Below are 15,714 nucleotides of genomic sequence, written 5' to 3'. Positions count from 1 at the left end.
ATCTCGGCTCACCATAACCTCCACCTCCTGGGTGCAAGTGATTCTCCTGCCTCAGCCTCCTGAATAGCTGGGATTACAGGCATGTGCCACCATGCCCAGCTATTTTGTATTTTTTTTAGTAGAGATGGAGTTTCTCCATATTGATGAGGCTGGTCTCGCACTCCTGACTTCCAGTCATCTGCCCACCTCGGCCCCCAAAGTGCTGGGATTACAGGTGTGAGCCACCATGCCCGGCCTGTATTTATTATTTTTTAAATATTGTTTTGTGTTATATGTGGTGACAGTGTTGAAGTTTATTACAACCCTGTCAACCTAGTAAAGGGCTGAAGAAATACCAAAGATTGAAGAAACCACCAGGAGGGCACATGATCTCCAGGCCTCTTGAGGCCTCTAGGGCAAAAGCAAAAAAATAAATAAATAAAACCCACCGGAAACCACTCGCCTGCCCAGTCCCTTGTTTTTGTTTTCCCTAGACACAGCTTACTTCAAAGCTTACCCTCTTTGTTTACATAAGAAAAAGCTCCAAATTCCCACAGTGTGTCTCATCAAGGATTTCTTACTGATCCTGGGAACAATGCTGGTTGACTTACTCAAATCTTAGGCTTCCCTGTTTCTCCAAGCCCCTGACTGTTGGACTACTCTTGGCCATTGAAATTCAGAACAGCCTCTATTTCTCTCTCTCTCTTTTTTTTTTTTTTTTTTTTTTTTTTTTGAGGCAGAGTTTCACTCTTGTTGCCCAGGCTAGAGTGCAATGGCACGATCTCAGCTCACCGCAACCTCCGCCTCCCAGATTCAAACGATTCTCCTGCCTCAGCCTCCAGAGTAGCTGGGATTACAGGCATGCACCACTGTGCCTGGCTAATTTTGTATTTTTAGTAGAGACCGGGTTTCTCCATGTTGGTCAGGCTGGTCTCGAACTCCTGACCTCAGGTGATCCACCTGCCTCGGCCTCCCAAAGTGCTGGGATTATAGGCATGAGCCACTGTGCCCGGCTAACAACCTCTTTCTTAACCACATATGGGCACTGTGATTGAGAACAACTTCTCTTTTTGCTTGTTTGTTGTTGAGATGGAGTCTTGGCTCACTGCAAGCTCTGCCTCCTGGGTTCAAGCAATTCTCCTGCCTCAACCTCCCCAGTAGCTGAGATTACAGATGTGTGCTACCACGCCCAGCTAATTTTTTTATTTTTAGTAGAGACAGGGTTTCACCATGTTGGCCAGGCTGGTCTTGAACTCTCCCGTCCTCAAGCGATCCACCCGCCTTGGCGTCCCAAAGTGCTAGGATTACAGGCATAAGCCACTGCGTCCGGCCCAGCTTTGTTTTTAATATCCCATCCCAAGAGTAAGCTACCTTAAGATAAAATACTCGCTGAATAGGTCACAGCAGATGCTCATCCACTGCCCTGTACCTGGTGCTTTCTAACCTTGCTTCCTTCTCTGTATAAAAGAGAAGTCCTTTTCTGTGCAACTCATACATTTGCAGATCTTATAGTTGGAGCATTTTTCCTATTGCAATATACCTTTTGAATCAAATCTAATCAATATCTAAATTTATTTTTTGACAGTAGTAAACATTTTCATTGTTCCGTCTGTGTTAGAATATGCACATGCTCTTTCCCATGACACTGGCTATAATATCAGCCCAATAGATGAAACTAGTTCCAGGCGTGGTGGCTCACGCCGGTAATACCAGCACTTTGGAAAGCAAAGGCAGCCAGATGGCTTGAGCCCAGGAGTCGGAAACTAACCTAGGCAACTTGGCGAAACCCATCTCTACTAAAAAATATGAAAATTAGCTGGGCGTGGTGGCACACCCTGTAGTTGCAGCTACTAGGGAGGCTGAGGTGGGAGGATCACCTGAACCAGAAAGATTGAGGCTGCAGTGAGCTGAGATGGCACCACTGCACTCCAGCCTGAGTGACAGAGTGAGACCCTGTTTCAAAAAAAAAGTAGTTTCTACTTCAACTTTTGGAAACACCTAATTACTTTGCATTTCTCTTATAATGCTATTACAAGGATATATATGTCAAAATATTTCAGTGATTGAGAAAATATTCTTTTTTTTTTTTTTTTTTTTTTTTTTTTGAGATGGAGTTTCACTCTTGTTGCCCAGGCTGGTGTACAATGGTGCTATCTCAGCTCACTGTAACCTCCGCCTCCTGGGTTCAAGCGATTCTCCTGCCTCAGCCTCCTGAGTAGCTGGGATTACAGCCATGTGCCACCACACCCGGCTAATTCTGTATTTTTAGTAGAGTCGGAGTTTCTCCATGTTGGTCAGGCTGGTCTCAAACTCCTGACCTCAGGTGATCCGCCCGACTCGGCCTCCCAAAGTACTGGGATTACAGGTATGAGCCACTGTGCCCGGCAGGAAATATTCTTTTAAATCTCTTGTGAATCAGTATGTCCATGTTGCTTCCTTGACATTTCTAGAAGCAAAGAAACTTTACATATACAAAATGGAACAATGACTTTCAGCTATAATCAGCTTCTTGTCTACCGTTCTGAGGTTAACAAGAACCGTTACAATGGATTCTTTTTTTTTTTTTTTTTTTTTTTTGCATGGAAGCATGGAAGTCCGGGCGCAGTGTTCTTTTTTGGCTACTGAGCAATATTGCATAATACAGAATTATAATGTGACAGAAAAACATACTTCCATATTACATGGTAACTTGGAGATTGCCATGGAATTATTGCCTTAAGAAATGAGGCTACTTATAAAAATTTAATAATTGAGTTGTCCTTTCTTTTTTTCTTTTTTCTTTGCTCTGTCTCCAAGCCAGAATGCAGTGGTGCAATTTCAGCTCACTGCAACCTCTGCCTCCCGGGTTCAAGTGATTCTCCTACCTCAGCTCCTGAGTAGCTGGGACTAGAGTGCGCACCACCATGTCCAGCTAATTTTTAGTGGAAACGGGGTTTCACCATGTTGGCCAGGATGGTCTCGATCTCTTGACCTCGTGATCCACCTGCCTCTGCCTCCCAAAGTGCTGGGATTACAGGCGTGAGCCACTGTGCCTGGCCGAGTTGTCCTTTCTTGAGAGTTCATATAAAGGAAAGTAACCTGCCTGCCATTTATCCTTAAAAATATTGCAAAATTATTTTTTCTCTAAGGGAAAATAAATCTAAACGACTTCTGAAGAGTATTTTATTGTCTTTGTTATCCACACGTGACAGAACATTGAGAAACAGAAAACAGAAAATATCTAAAATACGTTACAATTTTAAAATGAAATTTAATTCTCTTATTTCAGAATGCACATGGTGAATTTGAAATTACAATATATTTAGAAATTAATGACATAGCGATATTAGTGTTGATGAAAAGAGTCAAACTCTGTAAAATACTTGAAGAGATTTATTCTCAGCCAAATACGAGTGAGCTGGTCTGTGACATAGTCCTCAGGAGGTCCTGAGAACATGTGCCAGAGGTGGTTGGGGCACAGCTTGGTTTTGTACGTTTTAGAGAGGCATGAAACATCATTGAAATACATTTAAGAAATACACTGGTTTGGTCCAGAAAGGTGCGGCAACTCAAAGCGCGGTGGGTTGGTTTCAGGCTATTGGTGAATTTAAACATTTTGTGGTTAACAATTGGTTGAGTGGCCGGCATAGTGGCTCACGCTTGTAATCCCAACACTTTCGGAGGCCGAAGCAGGAGGATCACAAGGACAGGCGTTCGAGACCAGCCAGGTCAACATGGTGAAACCCCATCTCTACTAAAAAATATACAAAAATTAGCCAGGCATGGTGGCATGCTCCTGTAATTTCAGCTACTCAGGAGGCTGAGGCAGGAGAATTGCTTGAACCCGGGAGGCAGAGGTTGCAGTGAGCCGAGATCGTACTACTGCACTCCGGCCTGGGCGACAGAGTAAGACTCCATCTCAAACAAAACAAAACAAAACAAAACATTTGGTTGAGTTTCTGTAAAGACTGGGATTCATAGAAAGGTAATGTTCAAGTTAAGATAAAAGATTGTCAGCTGGGTGTGGTGGCTGGCTGGGTGCGGTGATTCAAGTCTGTAATCCCAGCACTTTTGGAGGCGGAGGCGGTTGATCACATGAGGTGAGGAGTTCCAAACCAGCCTGACCAACATGGTGAAAACCTGTCTCTACTAAAAATATAAAATTAGCCAGGGATGGTGGTGCATACCTGTAATCCCAGTTATTTGGGAGGCTGAGGCAAGAGAATCGCTTGAACTTGGGAGGCAGAGGTTGCAGTGAGCCGAGATTGCACTCCAATGTGGGCAACAAAAGCGAGACCGTCTCAGAAAAAAAAAATATATAATTAAATTAAATTAAATTAAAAAATAAAAAGATTGCAGAGACCAAAATTCTGTTTTTTTTTGTTTTTTTTGTTTTTTTGAGATAGAGTCTCACTGCAACACACAGGCTGGAGTGCAGTGGCGCGATCTCAGCTCACTGCAACCTCCACTTCCCAGGTTCAAGCGATTTTCCTGCCTCAGCCTCACGAGTAGCTGGGACTACAGGCAGGGGCCACCACACCTGCCTAATTTTTTTTTTTGTCTTTTTTTGAGATGGAGTCTTGGTCTGTCGCCCAGGCTAGAGTGCAGTGGCACAATCTTGGCTCACTGCAACCTCCACCTCCCAAGTTCAAGCGATTCTCCTCCTTCAGCCTCCCAAGTAGCTGGGATTACAGACACCCATGACTGCGCCCAGCCAATTTTTGTATTTTTAGTAGAGATGGGGTTTCACTATATTGGCCATGCTGGTCTCGAACTCCTGACCTCATGATCCACTTGCCTCGGCTTCCCAAAGTGCTGAGATTACAGGCGTGAGCCACTGCCCTTGGCATAATTTTTGTATTTTTGGTAGAGATGAGGTTTCACCTTGTTGACCAGGCTGGTCTCTAACTCCTGACCTCAAATGAGCAGCATCGGCCTCTCAAAATGCTGGTATTACAGGCCTGGGCCACTGTGCCTGGCCCAAAATTCTTTTGAAGTTTTATAGTGACTGCTCTTTGAGACAATAGATGATAAATATTCCTATTCAGAACCTAGTTAATCTCTTTAGGATTGGGAGGCCCTGGAAGAAAAAGATCTAGCTATGTTAATAGAGATTCTTTACATATGCAAATTTTCCCCCACAAAGAACAGCTTTGCCTGGCCATTTCTTTTTTCTTCTTTTTTTTTTTTTTTGAGTTTCACCCTTGTTGCCCTGGCTGGAGTGCAATGGCACAATCTGGGCTCACCGCAACCTCCGCCTCCCAGGTTCAAGCGATTCTCCTGCCTCAGCCTCCCTAGTAGATGGGATTACAGGCATGTGACACCACGCCCAGCTAATTTTATATTTTTAGTAGAGACAGGGTTTCTCCATGTTGGTCAGGCTGGTCTCGAACTCCCCACCTCAGGTGATCCACCTGCCTCAGCCTCCTAGTGCTGGGATTACAGGTATGAGCCACTGCGCCCGGCCATGGGTCATTTCAAAATATGGCAAAGAAACATGTTTTGGGGTAAAATATTTTGATTTTCTTTTTTGTCTTGTAGTGTTATGCCAGAGTCAGGTTGGAAAGTAAGTCACAATATATAGAGTTAAATAAAACCCATTTGATGAGAATTTGTGATTTGTAGGGCATGACTCCCCAGGCCCCTTTGATAGGAATTTGGGCAAGATAAAAAAAATCTGAGTTTAGTTCTCATTAGGATGTCAACAAAGTTCATTTCAGAAGTATTTGAGGTTAACTCATCTTGCATAGAATAAACTAACAAAAGTAACCAGGTGTGGTGGCTCTGGCCTGTAATCTCAGCACTTTGGGAGGCTGAAGTGAGAGGATTGCTTGAGGCCAACAGTTTGATACCAACCTGCCAATCAATACACGGCGACCCCATCTCTATTTAAGAAAAAGAAAAAATAGCAGGGTGTGATTTCTCATGCCTGTAGTCCCAGCTCTCAGGAGGCTGAGGTGGGAGGATCGCCTCAGCCTCTATGTTCCAGGCTGCAGTGAGCCGTAATCATGTCACTGCCCTCCAGCCTGGAGGACAGAAGACTGCTTCAAATAAATAAAAATGAACAAATAAATAAATATGACAGGAGAGTTTCAAATAAATAAATATGAATAACAATTACAAGGAAAAACTATGTAATTAATATCTACTTTTAAAAAGATACTGCTTCTTGACCAGGCGTGGTGGTTCACACCTGTAATCCTAGCACTTTGGGAGGCTGAGGCGGGCAGATTGCCTGAGCTCAGGAGTTCAAGACCAGCCTGGGCAACACAGTGAAACTTCGTCTCTACTAAAATACAATAAAAATCAGTGGGGCATGGTGGTGTGCACCTGTAGTCTCAGCTACTTGGGAGGCTGAGGAAGGAGAATTACTTGAACCCAAGAGGCAGAGGTTGCAGTGAGCCAAGATTGCACCTCTGCACTCAGCCTGGGCAACAGAGCAAGACTCCATCTCTTAAAAAAAAAAAAATACAGCTTCTTATTTAAAGCATAAGTTGGTCATCTGATCATCTAACATATCACTGAACCTGATACCGCTTTTGCAAAGATTGATAGTGAAACTTAATTGTTGTTTCTAACCACAGAAGCTGTGTTTGCTCATTCTTGGGCATTGGTTCGACTAACTATGGGAAGAATTCAGTTTATAGTTATCACTTGGAAGCAAGGACGATAATAGTCCCTTCCCAAACTGACCCTCTCAGGTGACGTGTACCACCTTTGTAAGAAGCCTTTTACATGATGAAAGGCCACAAGGTTAGGATTATGGGAGGTAACTGAATTCTGCTAAAATGTAGGTATAAACATTAACCAGCCATATGGAGGTCACAAGATTTGTAATTTTCCTAATTGCTCCTATAGATAACATCACTTTTGTCAAAACCTAAGATTGGTCTTTGAGGTGTTTTTCAGGCTTTTCCAATTGGGCAGACCAGCTCAGGCCACCTGGACTTCTTATTTTCTTTATTACTTTTTAACCTCCAGTATTCAACCACCTGGAGCTCTTCACTGGTACCAGAGAACTGGCACCACCCGATCCTGTGACCCCTCCCCACCCAAAAACTTACTCAGCTCCGGGATAGTTTTGGACCCTCCTATAATTTCCTCCCCAACCAATCAGGCACACCAATTTCCTAGCCCCTTGCTCCAAATTATCCTCAAAACCCCTAGTCTCCCAGCTTTTCGGGAGACGGATTTGATAATTAACTCTTCTCTCCCTCTCCCACTTGTTCGACTTGGCTAGCCCTGCGATTATTAAACTCTTTTATTTGCTGCAAAACCCTGCTGTTTTCAGTGCACTGTCTCCTGTGCAGAGGCAAGGTGAATCCGGATGATAACAGACCTAGCTTCCCATGCCTTGCGCCCCAGGTGTCGCTACGAACGTTTCTGGGCTGGGCACAGTGACTCACGCCTGTAATCTCAGCAGTTTGGGAGGCTGGGGCCAGCGGATCACCTAAGGTCAGGAGTTTGAGACCAGCCTGACCAACATGGAGAAACCCCATCTCTACTAAAAATACAAAAAGAATATTAGCCGGACATGGTGGTGCCTACCTGTAATCCCAGCTACTCCGGAGGCTGAAGTAGGAGAAATCGCTTTAACCCGGTAGGCGCGCCATTGCACTCCAGCCTGGGCAACAAGAGCGAAACCCGTCTCAAAAAAAAAAAAAAAAAAAAAAAAAAGTTTCTGGAAATGAGTACAGGGTTGACTCTGGAGTGAATGGAGACCAGAAAATAAAGGGATTTCTATTTTGTTCGGTGGGGCGTCAGCATGGAATTGGACTATCACTGCATGCAGAGTTTGCATTTCCCCTTCCAGTTGGCATCCCCTTCACAGACAATTCCAGGGCTTTACTAAACTTAATTTCGATAGCAGGAATTTTCCTGGATCCAATCGCAGACTTTGCTTCGCCCCAGGGAGATCCTGCTGAGTTGCCTCAGCCTCACTGGTAAATATCGCCTCCTTAATCCGGAAAATAGAGATGCGCTGGGAGCCAGAAGAGGAAAGCACAGGCCCTGCCCCCTCTTTTTTTCCCTTCCCAATCCGCAGCTTGCTGGGCGCGCCAAGCCCAGACTTCCGCCCTGCGCGTGCCGTTTCCTTCAGACCCGGAAGCAGATCGCACGGAGTTAACCTTGGGCCGCAGCGCGTCTGTAAAGATTAAACTTGGGCTTCGCAGTCCTCTGGTGCTTCCGTACCTGGGATCTGCAGGTTCGTACACCCCTGAAAATAACCCCTCCCCAAGGAAATCACACATCGCCGTGAGAGCCGGGGTTGTGTCAATGATTTGGGGGTAAAATCATTCTGAGTCTGAATCCGTCCTGGATCTTCTGCCTTCAGGTCACGTAGACACGTCTTTTCGTTCCATGTTCTCGTTTAAAACCTTTTTTTTTTTTTTTTTTTTTTTTTTTTTGAGACGGAGTCTCGCTCTGTCGCCCAGGCTGGAGTACAGTGGCCGGATCTCAGCTCACTGCAAGCTCCGCCTCCCAGGTTCACGCCATTCTCCTGCCTCAGCCTCCCGAGTAGCTGGGACTACAGGCGCCCGCCACCTCGCCCGGCTAATTTTTTTGTATTTTTTTTTAGTAGAGACGGGGTTTCACTGTGCTAGCCAGGATGGTCTCGATCTCCTGACCTCGTGATCCGCCCGTCTCGGCCTCCCAAAGTGCTGGGATTACAGGCGTGAGCCACCGCGCCCAGCCTAAAACCTTTTACTGACCCCTCCTCCTGCCCTGCACCACCTAAAGCCCTCACCCACGAGGTGAATTCAGGGCTATGTGGTTCCCCAGCCTCGCCCTCGTCGGCCCCTGTAGCGCAGGGCCGCAGCAGCAGTCCCGGGGAGGCCGCGTCCTCTGCCGGGTCCTAGGATCCTCCAGACCACCACCCCGGCCTAAGGCGCCGTCGCCCCCCACCTCCCTCCTCCTCGTGCCGGGCCCTGCTCGTCCCCAGGTCTCTTCGCAGTCATCGCTTGTGCGTTGGGGAGGCGCCCGGGGCCTGTCCGGTTCTTGCCTGCCCAGCTCCACCCCTTGGAAATGTGCTCCTCCGGGATGCAGGCGTCTTACTCCAAACCCTCCTGTGAATGTGTGGGCTAAAAGGATCAGGAGACAGAGAAAGAGACAGAGAACTGAGAGAGAAATAGAAAAACGAGAGGAAAGAATGAAGGAAACCCGTAAACACATGGCAAAGTAGACTATGAGTGAAGAATTTGCAAAAAGAAGTTAGAACGAAGGAGTTGAGAAAGTAACAGGGAAACAACTGGAGAAATGTAGAGAAAAGCTCGATGTCCAGCAAGCTGAAGGACAGCAAGATAAAGAGAGAGCCAGCAAAGGGGAGGCCCCTCAGAGTGGGGAAGAGGAGGGATTTGGAGCCACTGAAGACAGAGCAGGATGATGGTGGGACAGCGAGAGGGGCAGCTGGTGACAAGGAGAGCAGGGGGAGGCCTGGGCATTTGCGGGTGCCAGAGAGTGAGGACAGCGGGTTATAACAGGGAAGAAGGAATTTAACAGGGAGAGCCACGGGGCAGCAGAAATAACATGTAGATTTCGGACAATGGAAAGATAGGGGAGAAAGACGAGTACGGGGCGAAACAAGTTGCAAGAATGGAGGAGAATATATGGAATTGAAGGATTCGAGGGAAGAAGGGGAGAAAGAGCAGGAGAGGAGAGAGGCACAAAATAAGGAGCAGAAACCCGGGGGGAAACGGGAAAAAAGCTAGACACAGATGAGAATGGGAGATACAGAGTGAGGGAAGGGAACAGTAATGATGAAAGGGGTGCAGGTGAGTGGTGGGTTGATTGTATGTGATAATTGTGACATGTTGATTTCTCTCTCGTGATAAATTTAAATTTTGTTTAAATTTGAGAATAAGAATTGCAGGCCAGGCGCGGTGGCTTAGGCCTGTAATTCCAGCACTTTGGGAGGCCAAGGTGGGTGGATCACAAGGTCAAGAGATCAAAACCATCCTGGCCAACATGGTGAAATGCTGTCTCTACTAAAAATACAAAAATTAGCCAGCATGGTGGCAGGCGCCTGTAGTCCCAGCTACTCAGGAGGCTGAGGCAGGAGGCTGGTCTCGAACTCCTGACCTCAGGTGATCTGTCTAGCTCCATCTCCCAAAGTGTTGACTTTACAGGCATGAGCCACCATGCCTGGTCTTGATTCATTTTTTAATTTTTGTTTTTAATTTCTGTGATTGAATTATAAGAGTTCCTTATATTCCTAATCACATGTAATTTCACAGTTTTTCCCTTGGAATCTTTAGTGTTTTCCATATGTAAGATGGTATCTTCTGTGAACACAGAGCATTCTACTTTTCTTTTTCTGCTGCTTGGCATTTATTTCTTTTTCTTGTCTAATTTCTTTGGTCAGGATTCCAGTAATATGCTGAATAGAAATGGCAAAAGCAGGCTTCTCTTTCCTGATCTTAGAGGAAGAGATTTCAGGCTTTCACCATCAAGTATGATGGTAACTGTGAGCTATTCCTAAGTGGCCTTTGTTATGTTGAGGTAGGTTTCTTTTTTTTTTTTTTTTTTTTTTTTTTTTTTTTGAGATGGAGTCTTACTCTGTCCCCCAGGCTGGAGTGCAGTGAGGTGATCTCTGCTCACTGCAACCTCTGCCACCCAGGTTCAAGCAATTCTCCTGCCTCAGCCTCCAAAGTAGCCGGGAATACAGGTGCACGCCACGGCGCCTGGCTAATTTTGTAGTTTTAGTAGAGACAGGGTTTCACCATCTTGGCCAGGCTGATCTTGAACTGCTGACCTCATGATTCACCTGTCTCAGCCTCCCAAGGTGCTAGGATTACAGGGGTGAACAACTGTGCCCGACCGGATTTCTTGTGTTCTTATCGTGTTGAGTGATTTTATCACAAAAGAATGTGTTCACTTTACAAATGTTTGCTGCGTCAAGTGAGAAAATCATGTCGTTTCCCCCTTTAATTCTCTGAATGTGGAGTATTACATGGATTGATATTCGTGTGTTTTACCATCTTTGCATTCCAGTAATAACTCACATGTCATGGTATACGACCTTTTAATATGCATTTGATTTTAACTTGCTAGTTTGGGGGAGGTGTTCTGAAAATTATTTTCCCCATCCATTGGGGATATTTTTCTATATTTTGTAGTAGCTTTGCCTTGCTTTGATGTCAAGGTAATGCTAGCCTAATAGCATGAGTTTGGAAGTATTCCCTCCTTTCCCATCTTTTCAGGGTTTGTTTGTTTGTTTGTTTGGAGACCAAGTCTTGCTGTGTCACCCAGGCTGGAGTGCAATGACGCGATCTCGGCTCACTGCAATCTCCACCTCCCAGGTTCAAGCAATTCTGCCTCTGCCTCTGGATTAGCTGGGACTGCAGGCACCCACCACTATGCCTGCTAATTTTTTTTGTATTTTTAGGAGAGATGGGGTTTCACTGTGTTAGCCAGGATGGTCTCAATCTCCTGACCTCATGATCTGCCTGCCTCGGCCTCCCAAAGTGCTGGGATTACAGGTGTGAGCCACTGTGCCTGGCTTTTTGAGGTTTTTTTTTTTTTTTTTTTTTTTTTTAAGTTTAAGGACGATTAGCTTTAATTCTTCTTAAAATGTATGGTAGAGTTGGTAGAGTTCTCCACTGAAGTTACCTGGTACAGGACTTTTCTTTTGAAGAGGTTCTTGATTATTGATTCAACCTTCCTACAAGTTACAGGTCTGTATCTTTTATATTCATACTAAGTATGTGTATGTTATGTGTTTCCAGAAATCTATCCATTTCTTCTTTATTTCCTTTGTATAGAATGAGTTGTGATTCCTTTTTGATTTCAGTTTTTTAAGTCAATTTTTGTCAATTTTCTTGAATTTGTCAAAGTATCACCTGTTACTTTCACGACTTTAGTGCTTTCTATTCTCTATTTTACTTCTTTCTCTTTTAGTCTTTATTTCCTTTTTATGTATGTTTTTGTTTAGTTTTTTCTTTTTCTACTTCGTTGAGGTATAAACTTGGGTTGTTGATTGGAAACTCTTATTCTGTTTTTATGTAGTCATTTTCAGTTATAAATTTCCTTATTAGGAGTGTTTTTGTTGCATCCTATGAGGTTTGGTGTGTTGTGTTTCCTTTTTCTCCACCCTCCAAGCTGATTTACAAACTATGTCACTGTTTCTTTCTTTTTTTCTTTTTTTTTTTTGAGACGGCGTCTCACCCTGTCACCCAGGCTGGACTGCACTCGCATGATCAGCTCACTGCAACTTCCGCCTCCTGGGTTCAAGTGATTCTCCTGCACAACCTCCCGAGTGGCTGGGATTACAGGCACACGCCACCACGCCCGGTTAATTTTTGTATTTTTAGTAGAGACGGGGTTTCACCATGTTGGCCAGGCTGGCCTCAAACTCCTAACCTCGTGATCTGCCTGCCTTGGCCTCCCAAAGTGCTAGGATTACAGGCATGAGCCACCGCTCCTGGGCTTCACTTTTTCTTTCAATAATCCCAGTCAAAAGAGACGGAATGCAGTCTGTCATGCAAATGCCCGACAAGCCAGAACAGTGGATTTAAGTTTTACTCTTTTCTTTTGTCCCTAAAAGAAAATAATGAGAGAAGCATACTGCCCTGTGCTGGGGAGGCAATGGGATGGAGATGAACAAATTTCCACAAACTTTCCCACCCATTCAGTCCAATTTTGCATCGGTGTTCATTGAATACTGCGGCTCCCTTACTGGTTTCCAGACTTTTTTCGCAAAGATATTTTTGATGAAAAATTTTTTGTTAAGTTGGTGTCTCCATGAGGATATGAGGGCCTAGCATTTGCTAGTCTGTCAACTTGCTGGCTTTACTTTTTATGTCTTATTTATTCCACAGACTGTGTTTAGAGGTCCAGGGATTTATTTCAAATCACGTAGGAATCAGCAAAAGAGACACCATTACTTTTATATGAGAAACAAGATTTACCCTCAAATTTTTATATGGCACTACTATTCATATTTAGCACATTATTGTTTTTCTTCACTAATAGGACCATGCACAGAACTAGGCAGCAATCTCTATCTGGCTTTGTTTTCAGAACACACATCTCTGGCTCATCATGGTTGCTCATGTTTGTAATCCCAGCACTTTGGGAGGCTGAGATGGGTGGATCACTTGGGGCCAGGAGTTCGAGACCAGCCTGGCCAACATGGTGAAACCCCCTCTCTACTAAAACTACAAAAATTAGCCAGGTGTGGTGGTACACGCCTATAGTCCTAGCTGCTTGTAAGGCTGAGGCATGAGAATCGCTGGAAGCTGGGGGTGGAGGTTGTGCTGAGTCGAGATCATGCCCTTTCTTCCTTTTTCTTTCTTTTTTTTTTTTTTTTCCTCCTTCAGGAGTATGTTTATTGTGTTTGAGATGATACATCAGGTGCTGTCTGAGCTACAAAGGGTAAAAGGAAATCCTCTTATTACAAACAGACAAAGGTAAAAGGTAAAACACTTTTCACAACAGCATGAACCACATACTCAGAAATAGATCTGGGTTTAATACAAATGACATAATTCCTAGTCATCTACAGCTACTTTTATCACTTCATGCAGATAATGAATTAGGCTAAAATGCACTATAATATTTGGTAGATTTCAGGACCAGTATCCTTAGTACATCACAAAATACATTTTGATATCCCAGAGAAGCAAGACTTGCAAGTAGGCATTTTAAATATAACTAATCTACAGCTGCAAAGTTCTACTCTTGATCGCATTTACCTTTTTGGGCAGTCTCCCAGGCTCCAAAGGATAAAAGCAGAGTAGAATCACTGTAACATATACACAGAAGTTCATATCGTAAAGGCTATAAAGTTTTGCAGCACAGTGAGAAGATGCCTTCTGCTCCTTCACACTGCATACAAATTATGTGAATTATGTTGTGTATCTCTTGGTCCGCTGTCTGGCTATCCTGTCGTGTTCTGTGCTGTTGGTCAAATACTGAGTGGCTATGCTTCCACCCGAGGATCTGCAGGGTTGCAATCTGTCAAAAGGGAACAAATGGACAGCAAAACCTTTGAAATAGTCAAAGCAGGACTCCAGTTGTCTTTAAGGATGTCCAGACAGATGACTCCCTGACTGTTGATGTTGCAGTGATAGATGTGGAAAGTGCAGTGATCTGATGTGGAAAGTAACCTTTGGTGGCTTAAATGGATAATCTGATGAAAATGTGATATCCAGAAAAAACACACCACCTTCATATACAGAACCCGGTGGACCAAGTATAGTTGATCTCCATTCATAAATGTTATCTCCTTAGGCCCAGCACTGCAATTAGGAGAAGGATCAAGGGTTATTTGAGCTAGCTCCTTCTGAATACTTTTAGCACTAGTGGATAACTTAGCAGTGGTTTTGCTAGAGAGTTTGGTGTTTTTTCTTCTGCTGGCTGGCAGAAGGTTTTCTTTCCTCATGTTCTTCAGCCTCTGGAGCGGCTGGGTCTTGCTTGTCCACATCTGTCACTGCTGATGCTGGGGCTGTCACCATCAGACCTTTGCCTATCACTGGACATCTTGGTGAAGTTATCGCTTGGAAAACTCGGCCGCCTGCCTGGCCTGTTCACACGCCACTATGGTGTGGGGGAGGAAAAGAGAAAAAAACTCTTCCTTAAGAAAATGGAGGCAGCTGTGGCGGGGGAGAAGGGGAGAGAGGGAAAAAAAGAAGCCGAGGAGGCTCTGACCGGGGAATGTGGAACACTGAAAGTCAGAGGGGGTTGTGCAGTCAGATCACGCCCATTCTTTAAGAATTGTACTCCTTTTGTATTCTTAAACTTTAAAGATCATATTTGGGAAGTTTAAAATAAGTATTTTTGTGTAATATTTACACATTTCGATATTATTTACCATCTGTACTCAATTGGAAACCTATTGGTCATTATATTTTGTAGATATCTCTTCGAAAAGCATGATGGAATTCTCATCAACAGAGCAAGGTAATACAGGAGAAGGTTTCTACATAGGGATGTTGGAAAGACATAAAAGTCATCACATTGGAGATTTTTGCTTCCCAGAAATTAAGAAAGATAATCATGACTGAGTTTTAGTGGAAAGAAGATGAAAGAAATGGCCACAAAACATCCATAACAAAAACCAAAACGTTTACTGATAGTACAGAGTGATATGATTGAAGGCATGCTAGAAACAAGCCTATTAAAGATCACTTGGAGTAAGCTTTCGTTCACATCTGCCTGAACTGCACGTATTTCAGACCCAAAGGAAAATTGGTAATCCAGTGGAGAAGTCTATCAACAATGCCTCCTCAGTTTCAACAGCACAAAGAATTTCTTGTAGGCTCCAAACCCATATTTCTCATAAGTATGGGAATAATTTCCTCCATTCTTCATTACTCACACAAAAACGTAAGAGAAAAACCTTGCCAATGTAATGAGTTTGGCAAAGCCTTTAATTGTAGGTCCCTTTGTAAATACTTCTAATGATTAGTGTTTGGCTTACTGGACACGGCTTTGAAAAACATGAGTTTGGTCCTCCCATCATAATCTACCTAAAAGGTAGGTACAAATCAACACATTTGATAGGTTGTTGGGAACAAGCCCCCCCAAAATCTGGCCATAAACTGGCCCCAAAACTGGCCATAAACAAAATCTCTGCAGCACTGTGGCATGTTCATGATGGCCATAACACCCCCGCTGGAAGGTTGTGGGTTTAGCGGAATGAGGGCAAGGAACACCTGGCCCACCCAGGGCAGAAAACCACTTAAAGGCATTCTTAAGCCACAAACAATAGCATGAGCGAACTGTGCCTTAAGGACATGCTCCTGCTGCAGTTAAGTAGCC

General features: G+C 44.3%; 1 pseudogene; it reads right to left on the bottom strand.

Annotated features, from left to right (window-relative positions):
* Positions 1 to 13,266: 13,266 nt before the first annotated feature.
* Positions 13,267 to 14,468, bottom strand: LOC102129550 (ubiquitin-conjugating enzyme E2 E3 pseudogene; annotated as a pseudogene).
* Between the last annotated feature and the right edge of the window lie 1,246 nt (positions 14,469 to 15,714).

Source organism: Macaca fascicularis, chromosome 19 (genome assembly GCF_037993035.2).
Source record: "Macaca fascicularis isolate 582-1 chromosome 19, T2T-MFA8v1.1".
NCBI lineage: Eukaryota > Metazoa > Chordata > Mammalia > Primates > Cercopithecidae > Macaca > Macaca fascicularis.
This window is presented reverse-complemented; position numbering and strand designations above follow the sequence as displayed.